The 15102-nt window shown below is 37.6% G+C and overlaps 1 protein-coding gene across 1 annotated transcript in view; it reads right to left on the bottom strand.

Moving 5' to 3' along the window:
* Positions 1-15102, bottom strand: part of agbl4 (AGBL carboxypeptidase 4) — a 678742-nt gene that overhangs the window by 287409 nt on the left and 376231 nt on the right. The gene's annotated exons all lie outside the window — the stretch shown is intronic.

The raw sequence follows: 15102 nt of genomic DNA on the forward strand, positions 1-15102 counted from the left end.
TCATTTATTTTACGTCATTATAGTGTTTCCTCTTACAGTATGTTTTTTAAAGGGGACATGAAACACTTCAAGTATTTAGTATAATTCACAAGATGTATTTTCACTCTAACAAATCTGATAAGTTTAACAGCTGTCAGTGAAACAGAATTAAAATAATAACCAATCTAAATCTCATTTAAGTAAGTAATCTCAAGTACGGGCAGCGCCATCTTGTCTCAGCGCTGAAAGTGACGTCACGAGGTTGGTTCTCGGACGCCTCACTACTATAACCTATGAGCCTACAGTAACTTTAGTTCCTCAATTAATAATAAAAGCCAAACCAAAAATCGTTGCAAAGCGATGCAACACGTTTGTATTGCCCCTGGGTGTAGTAATACTGGGAGTAGTGAAATTTAATAGTGTGAGGAATGAGAAAAATTCACTTTCACTTTCATATCTCGCCTCTAAAGCAGACAGCTGTTCTTCAGCGGGGGCTCGCAGCTCTGAAGCGTGAGAATCCTCCGGTTAGCTGCAATGCTAGGGGTTAGGAGCGAGCACTTTCTAGACCAGGACTATATGAAGGAGAGGGTTTTGAGTCAGGAGCTTTAGTGCCGGATAAATAAGCTGAAATCCGAGACTTTTTTCCTCTGATCAGCTGGGATGTACAGACTGTCCGACTGAGTGACATCACTATGAGAGCAGCAGCTGTACGAGCCCGCAGAGAACGAGCCAAACAACGCGCTCATCCAGCAGAGCAGCGAGAGGTATTAACGTTAACTTACCGACAGCTCAGATAAACTGACAGTTTAAAGATAACATAGCTACCGTTAGCTACTTATCTAGCTATCTTACCATAGTTAGACAACGCTCGCTAACTAGCTAACGCTAACTAGATGAAGCTAGCTACCCAGTAAGCCTTCTAACTTCTAAACTGAACGGTTTATCAACCAAACACCGCTTGGGTGTTTCAATGTCCACTTAAATCATGTACATTTCATGTCTTAATGAACTCTGGACTTTACATGCTAAATGTATATAAACAAGTTAGTTAACGCGATGGCAGTACCTGCTGTTGACTGGCTGCTGCAGGGTTCTGCACGGACCTCACGTAGAGATAATAAACACCCCCAAAACGTCTCTCTCTCAGAAAAACATTTGAAAACTTCTGCTCAGGTTTATACAGGAAATATCTCTGAGTAAATGCTCCACTTTATTAGCCTAGTTCAGCTTCGCCTTCATCCATAATCTCCACAAACAATAAGCCCTTTTCCACTAGTTATGTACCTGGGCTCTGCAACCAACCAACCTCGTGACGTCACCAGCGCTGCACGGGCAACATGGCGGCGCCCTAGCTCAAACGTAACAAACATAAATATATTATAACTTAGTGAGTAAACATTTGATATAAAAAATTCCCCCCCAAATAAATTCCATTATAGTTAATCTCTTAGAAAACGTGTACAAACTGAAATGTTTCATGTCCCCTTTTTTTAAAGCTGCAATGGAAGTCCCACACTCAAGATCTGCGTGTTAGAGTGCTGAATTATACAGTACAGGAAGTGTGGAAGAGAGCTGGCAAGGAGCCAATAAACAGCAGGTTTAAGTTCATTTTTTTATGCTCTACTCACACACATTATATTAAACTAAATAAAGCATTTACTTATCAGCTTCACTACAATTAGGCGATTTAATACTTATTTAATATTCAATGGTGAAAAAGTGGCAAAATAAATAAAAAAACCTGCCAATAAAAAGCCTTTGGCTAAATGTTTTCTTTTCTTCAGGTTTAATTTCGTTGCATCTCAACTTTTAAGTAACAGACCTGTTATGACAGTATGAGTGAACAAGCTGACAAGAAATAACAACAAAACACTGGGCCTCAGTGATGCCTGCTTCTGCATGTACTCTGCCTATGTTAATGTTGAACACTTCTGCCAACCGTTACTCCATAGAGATTTCTCGTAATGTCCAGTGATTTCCATACCACTCATACTACACAAAGTTCCAGGGGACGGCAGTTTCCTCAGCATCATCACAAAGTAGGTAAAACGGAGCATTTGATTTTCAGAGAGATTCTTTTGACATCAGCTTGCCATCAGCTGCCAGAGCCCTGAGAGAGCACAATAGTCTTTGCTCTCTCTGGGTGGGTAGATGGTGCTATTTCCCCTCATCACTACTAGGGTGATGTGGATCAGCCAAGGCTGCGTCTGTGAGCTGATGTTACTCGGCAATGCTGCATCAATTGGCTGACTTCACATGAATCGAAGGAGGCATGTGCTAGTCTTCACCCTCCTGGTGTTGTGGGATGTCTAGTGATAGGGGGGTATACAGCTGAGTAAAAATTATTTTTTTGTGTACAATAAACAAGGAGATATGTGCAGATGAAACGTTGACCCGTTGTGTAATTACTGTGACTGTGTGAACAGCTGTGCTGTTCTCTATAAAACTGGACACAACATGTTCAGCCAAAAGAAAATTAAGGAACAGGATGAGTACTGACAAGCAGAGAGACAGAGAGAGAGAGAGAGAGAGAGAGAGAGAGACAGACAGAGAGAGAGATAGAGAGACCATCCACTAATTATTAGTAATGACTGTACTATTATTATTGCTATTGTAATTGTTGATGTTACATCTTACATATCTTTCACTTCTATTAATGTAACTTCATTGTGCTTTTTAATTTTTTTTGTTCTCTATAATCTGTTTATTTCTTTATATTTTTATCATTATTAATGTATTTTCGAATATCTGTTTACTTTCCTTAACAATTGCTTTGCTAATAGTGTATATACAGTAATTACATTTATGCCAATAAGGCACAACTGAACTGAACTAAGAGAGTAAGGTTGGGAATCCAGAAGAAGGGACAGAATAAAAAAAAGAGAGAGAGAGAGAAGTGGAAAAAAAGCAGAGGTGATGAAGGACAAACAAAGAACACAGGCGACGGAAAGGAAGGAACGGAGTGAGGGATCGAGAGAGAGGGAAGGAAGGAGAGTGGGGAGATAAGGAGAGCATGAAAAAGACAAGGATGATCAGAGGATGGGATAAAACAGGAACTAGGGAGAAAGAGAGAGAGAGAGAGAGAGAGAGAGAGAGAGAGAGAGAGATGGATCAGATGGAGATTGTATCTGTGGCTGATAGCAGACCGGCTAGTGGACAGTGGTCTGATAAGGAGGAGAAACGACTCTCTTTCAAATCTAACTGAGCCTCTACCGAGCCCACCATTACTGTCCCACCCAACCGCATCACACGATTCACAGGCAGGAAAAAACAGTAACTCAAAATGAATAAAGAAATGAAGAGCTTGGCTGACTGCCTAAAATCAAAAATGAGATGTAAATTAAATTTTAAATACCATATGTATAAGTTAACATTAGAAATAGGGGTGGGCGATATGGCTGTAAAACAATATAGCAATATTTCAAGCGATATCAGTCTCTTAAAAAACATAGTTTTTTATTATTATTGCAACAAAATAATAATAAATAATAAATTATTACTCAGTATAAACATAGGAGCTTCAGTCACCAAGTAGAAACAAAAAGAAATTACAAAAAAATAACCAAATCTGTCTAAAAAATGTCTATTTCGTAAACAGTAAATTACCAAAACCCTGAATTTGCCATAAGTAGCCATTAAAGTTTCTTGAAAGAATCTAAAAACATAAAAAAAAAACATTGTCTCGATTGTTTAAGCATTTATTTCTTTTATTGTTGATAATTATGGCTTACAGCCAATGAAAACACAAAAATCAGTGTCTCAGAAATGTTGAATATTATATACTGGTACTTTTGGCAGTGTGGGCCGTGTGCCAAGTCCTGCTGGAAAATGAAATCCGCATAAATCTGCATAAAAGTTGTGAGCAGAGGGAAGTTCTTTAAGATGAAGTGCTGTAAGATTTTGTGGAAAAACAAAACTGCTCTGACTTCAGACTTGAAAATAAAACACAGTGGATCAACACCAGCAGATGTTGAGACATGTCTCTCCAAACCATCACTGATTGGTGGAAACTTCACACTAGACCTCAAGCAGTTTGGACTGTGTGTCTCTCCACTCTTCCTCCAGACTCTGCTCCATTGATTTCCTTTAAATGAAATGTAAAATTTACTGATGATCAGTGATGGTTTGGAGAGACATGTCATCTGCTGGTGTTGATCCACTGTGTTTTATTATCAAGTCTAAAGTCAGTGCAGTTTTGTTTTCCCACAAAATCTTACAGCACTTCATGCTTCCCTCTGCTACTGACAACTTTCATGGAGATGCGGATTTAATTTAAAGGAAATCAAGGGAGCAGAGTCTGGAGGAAGAGTGGAGAGACACACAGTCCAAACTGCTCGAGGACATGTCATCTGCTTCGTGTTGATCCACTGTGTTTTATTATCAAGTCTAAAGTCAGTCCAGTTTTGTTTTCCCACAAAATCTTACAGAACTTCATCTTGCAGAGCTTCCCTCTGCTACTGACAACTTTTATGCAGATTTATGCAGATTTTATTTTCCAGCAGGACTTGGCACACTGCCCAACACACATGAGGTGTTCAGTTGTAAACAGGGCCTTAGACTCCCAGCTAAAGATCACAGTGATGGCTTTGTCAAAACTGGTAAATAAATGAGCGCATGATGTTATTGATTCATCAATAGGGTGTCAATGTAGACTGCACAGCAAAATAAATGCTATTCCAGTATTGAGTCAATACTGTGCAGCCTCACCTCACATTCCAGTAAAATCATGTCCTAAAGACACACACACACACACACACACACACACAGAGAAAGGCTAAAATACAAACAAGCATGCCAACAAATTCCCTGACGCTTCTGCTGCCTCAACAAAGTGAACAGCTGAATTGAAATTAAACCAAATTAGCCCGACTCTGAGGAGCAAAAGGAAGAAAAGCGAGAGAGAGAGAGAGAGAGAGAGAGAGAGAGAGAGTGAAAAGAGAAAAGAGGCCAGTCTGATAAATTCCGCCGTGGAGGAGTGAAGCGCTGCTATCTCATGTGTGTGTGTGTCTCAGCAGAATACTAATGGTGCCAAAGTTTTTTTCAGTATGATCTTTGCTGTTATTCAGAACACACACACACACACAACACACACACAAACACACAACACACACTTCCTTTAGTGCATGACAGCTCATACCCTCCTCAGACTCTCAGACATCTCCCAGGACAACACATTTCCTCCTATTTTCCATCCACACATTCTCCATCATGCCCACACACACACACACACACACAATGAGGATCCAAACACCTTACAAATAGGGCCAGGCAATTAATCAAAATTGAAAATAATTGAAAACGACATTTACAAAATGTAATCACATATGGCTCATAACTGGAAATGGTACAAAATCCAGTGTACAAAAAAATTGGTCTTTAAGAAAACAAATGTACTAAAAACCGAAAAATAAATAAATAAATAAATAAATAAATAAATAATATAATATATATATATATATATATATATATATATATATATATATATATATATATATATATATATATATATATATATTTGTGTGTATTGTAAAAAATCATATATTGATTAAAACTAGCAATGGAAAGCTTTTTTGATATAGACATTTTTAAAAAGCATAAAAAGCAGCATTTACACACTTACAGCACATTCACACTTTCATCATCATAATAACTAGAAAAAGACACAGATAAAACACAGAGAACTCTGTAACTATTAAAATTAGAAGGTTTTCTTTTCTTTAGAGAAATTACAGATGAAGCCAGAGAGCAGTGAGTACTGTTTCCTACACCTTCAAATAAAGACTCTTAGAAACTGGAGAAAAAAAAACTGCTACAGGAAGACGTCTGGCTGACCCACATGGAAACAGCAGCTTTAGCCTTTAGCTCTTTAGATTAACATAATAAAGGACTGAGTCTCAGTTTCAGCAGAGAAGAGAAGAATAATGCAGTAATAAAGTCATTGATATGATTATAAAAAAAAAAATAGAAAAGCAGCTTGTCTGTGTAGTCGAGCTGTCTGGCAATAAGCTAGTTAATACACTATTAGTGATCATGTGGTGTTGTGCTGTTGGCCAGGTGCCCATTAACACACTACTGTATATAAAAACAAGCCTTAACCTGTATATCTGAGACTGTTTATTTGAATCTGTTGCTAATTATCTGTTCTCACCTACTTTTACACCACAAGCACACACATATGTCATCAGTGCACCTTATGTATAAATTCTACCAGTCAGGTATTAAGAATTAGTACAGCCATTCTTTTTACGCTGACGTACAGCATTATAATGGTGAGTTTTTAGTAAAGTTTCTCCAGCACTAAGGCTGGAACAGTATTAGCATTAGCTGCTACCCACAGCGCTAGCTCTTTCGCTCTTTCATTCAAAGGTGAGTATATTGGACTGTAGTCTGTGTGTTTACCGTGTTAAAACAAGTTGATAGCGCCCTGTTACTAGAACTCTCAGGCTTCCTCAGTGTAGCGCTATCAGGCGGCATTTACTAGCGCTAAGCGCTGCTGCTAACTATGCTAAAATACTGAATATCTAAGCATACTGTAAAATAAACAGAAGCGGTTTAATCACCCAAATAAACAGTTTTCAGGAGAGAAATCTGTGCAGATTAACATCCAGAGCTTATTTGACTTCAAAAGGATTTTTTATTTTATTATTATTTTTTTTTTTAAGAATTACAGTTTTGTTTACTTAGGTGCTTCCCCCAGTGGATTACAGCTCTGGAGAAAAATAAGAGACCACTTAAAAATGATGAGTTTCTTTGATTTGACCTAATTGAAAACCTCAAGAGGAAGATGGATGATCACAAACCATCAAACCAAACTGAACTGCTTGAATCTTTGCCCCAGGATTGTAAAGCATAAAGTTATCCAAAAGCAGAGTGTAAGACTGGTGGAGGAGAACATGATGCCAAGATGCATGAACAAAACTGTGTTTAAAAACCAGGGTTATTCCACCAAATATTGATTTTTGAACTCTGTAATAAATTGAAATTCAATAAATTGAAACTTTATGAATATGAACTGCAAATAAATGCTGTTAATGACAATATTTTTATTGGGAATTTGGGTGAAAGGTTGACTGTAGTTTATAGAATAAAACAATAATGTTCATTTTACTTAAATATAAACCTATAAATAGCAAAATCAGAGAAACTGATTCAGAAACTGAAGTGGAATCTTATTTTTTTTTACCAGAGCTGTATATCAACTATAAATATAAAAATTCTAAGAATAGAATAGAATAGAAAAGAATTTAACTTTATTGCTATTACACATGTCGCAAGTAATGAGCAACAAAAGAAATGCAGTTTGCATCTATCCAGAAGTGCTTTACAAAAAAATAAATATGTATTTGTATATTACAAATGTACAGTAAATTGCTGTATGTGTTGTAGCCATGTAGCTATAAGTATGGACAGGTTATGAATATGGATATATTGACTATAACAGGTTATAAACATGAAGTATGTATTATAAACAGTGTGAGAGATTTTGGCTGTAGTTTGAGTGGGGTTTGGTTCAAGACCACATGGCTACATACACCCCACACCACCTACCAGCCGCCAACAACAAGCATCACTTCATCACTATCCCTCTCTCTCTCTCTTTCCTACTAACACAACACACTCACACACTTACTCACAAAGAGGCTAACACCTCTCCCTATGCAGGGTTAATGAAACACAGCAGACTGCTCTTTTCTTTATTTATCTTTATCTTTGTTTGGGCACTATCCTGCCTTCTCTTCAGCGTTTGACCTTGTTGGCTACTGAGCGAGTCCTGGCTATTGATTTTAATTACCCAGCGGGAATTTACTGCCTGCCTTCTCCGCTTTGCTGCACTGCTATTGGCTAGAGAAAATAGCTTTGTATGTTCCTCCAGAGACATAGAGAGAGAGAGAGAGAGAGAGAGAGAGAGAGAGAGAGAGAGAGAGAGCTAGCAGAAACCCTTGAGCAGTGGGACAGTTTTCTATCTTCTCAGTAGCATTTCTCTCTCTCTCTCTCTCTCGTTTCTCATTCTCTCGTTCTCTCTTTTCCCGCCCCCGCTGTGGCTGCTGGCAATTTGTTTTATCTAAATGATGGTGGCCCGTGGCTCGGCGTGTTCCCGGATGTGGTACAGTGCCCTCGTTCCCAAACAGATTTATCTCTGTGTGTGTCAGAAGGGGAAAATCGACGCCCCCTGGACAATAATGTGCACACACGTGGCTTAACATTTCGGCAAAAACCCGTTTGCCACCCTTTTTCTCTTCCATCTACACACACACACTCTCTTTCAAACACACACACTCAAACACACACACAGACAGAGGGTCAGTCACACATTCTCAACCACAATCTCTGTAGAAAACACACACAGCATGATACGGCTGGGTCTGGTGGCGCTGAGGGGACAGGTCAAGGCCTGGAGGCTGAGGTCATTCGAGTGACCAAAGGAACGTGTTTCATAACTCCTTGAAGAAAGTCTTCAAAAAAAAAAAAAAAAGTCTGAAGAACAAAACTTTCAGTTTTTTTATCCCTTTTTAAGCTCGTCTGGGTGAACTAGGCTATCACACACACTGGTCAATGGTAACTTTATCCAATGATTCTATAAAAGCAAAAGCATGGATGGTCTTTGTAATGTCTATCAAAAATGAGGCCACCATTGTATTAGCACTCTTAGCACCATTCTGGCTTGTTAACGTAATTTTGAACCATTTTCCACATTTCCACGTCCAATCAATACAAAATTATGAAAAAAAGAACAACTGTATGCAATTATTAATTAATTTAGTAAATAAATACCGTAAAAAAAGCCACTAAACCCTAAACTAAACTCTAAAACTACATTTCCTGACCTTTTATTATAAAAAAAACGCTTTTACTGTGACATCTCATTGTTATCAGAGACCTGCTGCTCAGCCCAATCAGCTCTCCCTCCTGCCCCGCCCCTAAACCCATACATCACCCAGTGCTTATCCCAAATCAATTCAGAGAGAAAACGCTCAAAAGAAAAAGCGCAGCGACTCGGTTCTGATACATCAGCTCACAGATAGACGCAGCCTTGTGCTGATCCACATCACCCTAGGAGTCTTGAGGGGAAAGAGCACCATCTACTGAGGGGAATCTACTGTACCCACCCAGAGAGAGAGCGCAAGGCCAATTGGGCTCTCTCAGGGCTCCGGCAGCTGCATTTGTTAATTTATTTCTACAGAATGTGTAGAAAAGGAACCACAGCATCCATGCTGTATACATGGTTTTATATCAATCTAAGCAAAAAGAAAGAGAGAGAGAGAGAGAAAGAGAGAGAAAAAGAGAGAGAGAGCTGTCAGCTATAAGGCAGGGCCGTTACCAGGATGTCACTCTCGGCTGCTGTGTTTTATAAACCCGGTTAGCAGATTCGGGACGGACCCTTTGATTCGGCCGTGTCTCGCTTCCCCCCTCAAGTCGCCCAGATGAGGGAGAAAATTGCTTTCATACAGAACTGTGGACATCTTGTCTATATTCTCAAATCAATCAAGTGTAGAGGTCATCACTGGTGTTCCCCTATCTCCCTCTCTCTCTCGTCCCTTGTCTCCATTCACAGTGCTGCCTGTCATCCTCTTAATGTGTTGAAGGTTAAACGGTTTGGAATATGCACACAGAACTGTCAAGTGACTCAATCCCTCTCTCCGCTCGCCGGCTCCACGTGTGAGGAGCCATTTCATAAGCAGCTATTATATTCCAGCACAGACAGGATGTGAAGTGGTGTACCATTCCCAGTCTCTTTTACAAGCTCTACCAACACAAGAAATTCAATATAATGACATTTTCTGAGCATGGCTTGGAACTTAGGAAATTATACATACCTGTGTAAGTTGTGTTAGGTGTGTAATCTTGTGATAAAAAAGGCTGAACACTGGCCGATGTGCTCATGGCAAGACAGCATGAACAAATAATCAAACTACAGTACGTGCTAGGCCTGATAGTGGGTGCAAATTAGTCTTTTTTTCTTTACATTAAAAGTACATTTGCTTATTGTAACTCTTCCAAATTAAATGACCTTTTTTAAACTCTGAATAATAACACATATAATAACACTCTTAATAACACATATATTAAACTATTCAAAACATGTTTAATGTTTTGTTTAAATGCACGTATTCTAGTGTTTTTCCCAAAATTTGTATTTTAAAAATAAACCAATAAGATGTAAGAATTAATTTAGGTAACACGACTGAGTATTGAGATTGATCTCTTCAGTCATTGTTAAATTAGATCAAATATACAGAAAAACTAATAAGGGAACTTGATTTTGGTCTTTCCATGATGTTTAGAACAACCAGCTGATGTCACTTCCTGTTGTAGATGTGACTTCCTGTTTTAGAATGTTCCAGATGTTTCAGATGATCAGGGTAATGTGTTACGGTAACCCAGGGACACAACTTAAATGTGCATTTTAACTAAAATATTATGGATTTATTAAAAAATATATATATATATATATATATATATATATATATATATATATATTTTTTTTTTTTAAAGCATAGATGGGATTTGGACAACAATGCAAAAAAACACATTTCTGAAGGATTTTAATAATTTAATAATTATAATTAATTATAAGTTTATTGTTAGAGAGTGGGGACAGGTAATAAATGCTATTTTTAGCCCACATTCAGTGGAATGGCCCCCATACTTTTAACATTAAATTTAATACGTACTTAAATACATACTAAATGTTCTATTTTGAAACAACTTATGACTAAAGTATATTTCAATTGTAATTAAACTATACTAAAATACAACATTAAAGCATTGGTTATGCTTTTAAATGCTTTTTTATATAACTTCTCTAGACTAGATTTAAGTATGTATATTTTCAACATCATTTTAACACACTTGTAGAATATTGTAAATGTACGACATTGCGTACATATTGCACATATTGTGTGGTACACCTTAAAAACACTGGAAGAAAATACACTTTAAGTATATTTAATGCGTATTGTCATTGAGTAAATTAAATAGAAAAAAAAATGCACTTTTAGTATTCCTTAACTAATTGATCACACTTTTAATATTCTTGTGTTTACCTTTTTTTCTTCATTAGGAATGTATTTGGTATCCAAATATATTTTAACCATTCACAAAATTAATGAGCCCATGCATCTCTAAAATAGCATACTAAAAGAATGTCTATACTTCTAATATAGTAATGATAAACTGGCACAAAAATACAGTCAGGCCTCTCCAGCCCAGCCTTGCCTTCAGTCCATAACAATCAATAGGCTAATAACAGCAGGCCTGAGGGACTAGAGCTGAAAATTAGCCAGCGGGCTAACATTAGCACATTTATCTTTGGGTAATTAATGTACGCTCTTCATGCTATAAATACAAATACTGCAAAAACACATGAATCACACCAGTTACAGCTGGTTTCATGATGAAAGTAGCACAGGAAGTGGACCCAGACCACTTTAGCCACAACTGATGTGTATCAATCAGAAGGTATCAGCTTTGTCCACTAACTAGCTGCTGGACTGTAGAGACAGTTACTCCAACAAAAGCAGGATAAACTCTTTTTAATCCCCTTTATTTTGGAATATTTATGAACCCAAGCTTCTCTATACTCAAATAAAGTCTATACTTCTAATATACAACTCTGAAAAAAATTAAATACAGCTTAAAATGATGAATGAGTAGCATAAAGGTATCCAAAAGCAGTGTGTAAGACTGGTGGAGGAGGAGAACATGCCAAGATCACTGTGATTAAAAAACAGAGATATTCAACCATATATTGTTATTTTGAACTTAAAACTTTATTAATATGAACTTGTTTGTTGTCTTTGCATTATTCTAAAGTCTAAAAAGCTCTGCATCTTTTTTTTTTATAATCTTATTTATTATTTCAGCCATTACTTTATTTCTTTTCTGCAAATAAATGCTCTAAATAGCAATATTTTTTATTTGGAATTTGGGAGAAATGTTATCTGTAGTTTATAGAATAAAACAACAATGTTCATTTTACTCAAACATAAACCTATAAATAGCAAAATCAGAGAAACAGATTATTTTTTTTATTTTTTTTCAGAATTGTAGTAGTGATAAACTGCTAGGCACTAAAATACAGCCAGGCCTCTCCAGCCCAGCCTTGCCTTTTAGTCCATAACAATCAATAGTCTAATAACAGCAGGCCTGAGGGACTAGAGTTGAAAATTAGCCAGCGGGCTAACATTAGCACATTTATCTTTGGGTTAATTAATGTGCACTGTCCCTGTTATAAATACAAATACTGCAAAAATGGCTCAGAGTGGTCCAGTGAAATTTAGGCACTGTCAGTGTGATCTAAGGACTGTAGGTTTGAGCAGACGGAGTATTATACATCAGAGCCGGAGAGTGTGTCAAGTAATGAAGTACAATAGAAATATCTGTGTGGCACTTTACTCTACAGATCACTAATAAGTGGGTAATAATATGAGAAAATTACGATAAGCTGTATTTATTCATAAATTAAATATAATTTTCCTACATGTTACTAATTAATAAATCAGAAATCGTGGAGTTAACAGCTCTGTAACAATAAGGTAATATAATAATATTACAGTCACAAGTTGTATTTACACATTAATTAATTGACCATTTTGTATTTGTTACTAAATAATAAATCAGTAATTGTAGAGGTAACAGATCAGTAACAAATAAGTAATTACATTGTAATATTATGCTTACAAGTTGTATGTATTATGAATTATTTTCTAATTTTCTAGCTGTAATTAAATAACTAATCAGAACAAGTATGTAATTAATTTGTAAAATTATAGAAAAATGCACTATAGGGCTCTGTGGGCATGTGGGCGTGGCCTAAGCTTTTGTCCTTAATGCTTTAAAGTATTTTGTTCCTTTTACATTACTTTTATTTTTATACTTTAAGTACTTTTGAAACCAGTACTTTTTTAAAACACTTTTACGTAAAGAGTAAAAAGCTTGAGTTGATACTTCTATTATACAATACAGAAGTATTTTAAAACACTAGTATCTATACTTCTACCTGCTACTTCTAATGAATGGAGATTGTGTGGGAGCATTGTAAGTGATAGGGAAGTTTATATCAACGGGTACTTGGTAATTGGGCTTCCAAATTGGTCAGAATTAGATTGAATTTGATATTAATTACAAAAAAAAAAAAATAATAATAATGGACACGAATCAGACGTAAGCAATCAGACAGCTCTACTAGTTACTAAGCAACCTCAGCAACCTCACTTGTCCACTAGCTGACAGCATGCGATGGCATTTTTGGAATCAGGGTGGTGTTAGTGGTGGTGGTGGTGCTGGGGGGTGGTTGCTGAGGGGTGGGGGGTGGTTGTTCTGCTATCTGCTGTTTTTGTTCTCAGTATCTGAATTGCTGGGCTCGTTCTGAGCATCTAAATTGCTGCTGTTGTCAGCGCTGTTTGAATTGCCAGCATGTCTGAAAGCTGGAGAGCATCAAACACGTGTGCGTGAGCTCCTGGTGGTGGTAGAGTGTGTGTGTGTGTGTGTGTGTGTGTGTGTGTGGGGAGGTGTAATCTGAGAGAGGGAGCTGGGGAGCAGCAGCAGAGGACTACACTTCTCAGTGGGTGGGGTGAAAGAGAGAAAGAGAAAGAAAGAGAGCGAGAGTGTGTGTGTGTGTGTGTGTGTGTGTGTGTGTTTACAACACAGTAAATAAGCGGTTTGGTGATATTTGGAAATGCTGGAGGAAATGTTAGGGGATCCTGTGAAAAAGACGACTTCAAACAAAGAAAACGAGAAAGCCTTTTCACATCAAAACGCCTGCAGCGATCCCACAACCACTGTTTAGCTCCTCTCGTCCTCCAGCATCCAGACAATTCACAATAAAAGGGACGGGATGTCCATCTCTCTCTCTTTCTCTTTATCTCTCTCTCTCTTTATCTCTCTGCATGAATCTGTGAATAAACAAAAGGCTTTCTTTTTATTTTTCAGTCCAGAGATTTGTTTATTAGAGATTTCCTGCAGATACATGAGTGGAACATGAGGACGCGCAGCAGCAGCAACACAGCAGCAAGTACATTTTAGACCTACTAGACTTTACACTGTCCCCTTTCCTTCATTATTATTAATACTGCCACAACAGAACAGAATAAAACAAAAGAGTGTTCTTTTTATTCTGTTACAGCAAACAAACCCACAGTACTCTGTGATTTTGTCCACATATATTTGTTTATATATGGATATTATTAAATGTGTCATATCACTAAAAAACATTCATTATGTGTTCTGTTTGAAATACAGTAGGTGGTATATACAAGTATCTATCTACCTACCTTCCTACCTACCTACATTCCTTCCCACCTACCTTTCTCCCTACTTACCTACTAACATTCCTACCTTTATACCAACCTGCCTACCTACCTACCTATCTACCTTCCTTCCTACCTACCTTCCTTCCTTCCTACCTACCTACCTACCTACCTACCTTTGAACCTATCTACCTACCTACCTACCTACCTACTTATCTTCCTATATACCACACTACTTTTTTATTTACCTACCTACCTTTCTACCTTCCTACCTACCTTCCTACCTACCTACCTACCTACCTACCTACCTACCTTCCTTTCTACCAACCTACCTACCTATCTACCTACCTTCCTTTCTACCTACCTTCCTTTCTACCTACCTACCTACCTACCTACCTAAGGTCCTTTCTACCTACCTACCTACTTATCTTCCTATATACCCTACTACTTTTTTATTTACCTACCTTCCTTCCTACCTACCTACCTACCTACCTACCTACCTTCCTACCTACCTACCTACCTTCCTTCCTTCCTACCTACCTACATTTCTACCTTCCTATCTTCCCACCTTCTTTCCTTCCTACCTACCTACCAACCTACCTACCTTCCTTCCTTCCTTCCTCCTTACTTACCTACCTACCTTTGAACCTATCCACCTACCTACCCACCTTCCTACATACCTTCCTAGCTTCCTACCTACTAACAGTTCTACTTACCTTCCCTCTTACTTACCTTCCTACCTACCTTCCTACCTATCTACCTTCTTTCCTACTGTCCGTTTTTACCTTCTTACCTTTCCCACCTACCTACTTTCTTACCTATCTACCTATCTGCCTACCTATCAATCTAATAAAGCTCTATAAACAGCCTTAAG

This window comes from Astyanax mexicanus, chromosome 12 (genome assembly GCF_023375975.1).
Source record: "Astyanax mexicanus isolate ESR-SI-001 chromosome 12, AstMex3_surface, whole genome shotgun sequence".
Lineage (NCBI taxonomy): Eukaryota > Metazoa > Chordata > Actinopteri > Characiformes > Acestrorhamphidae > Astyanax > Astyanax mexicanus.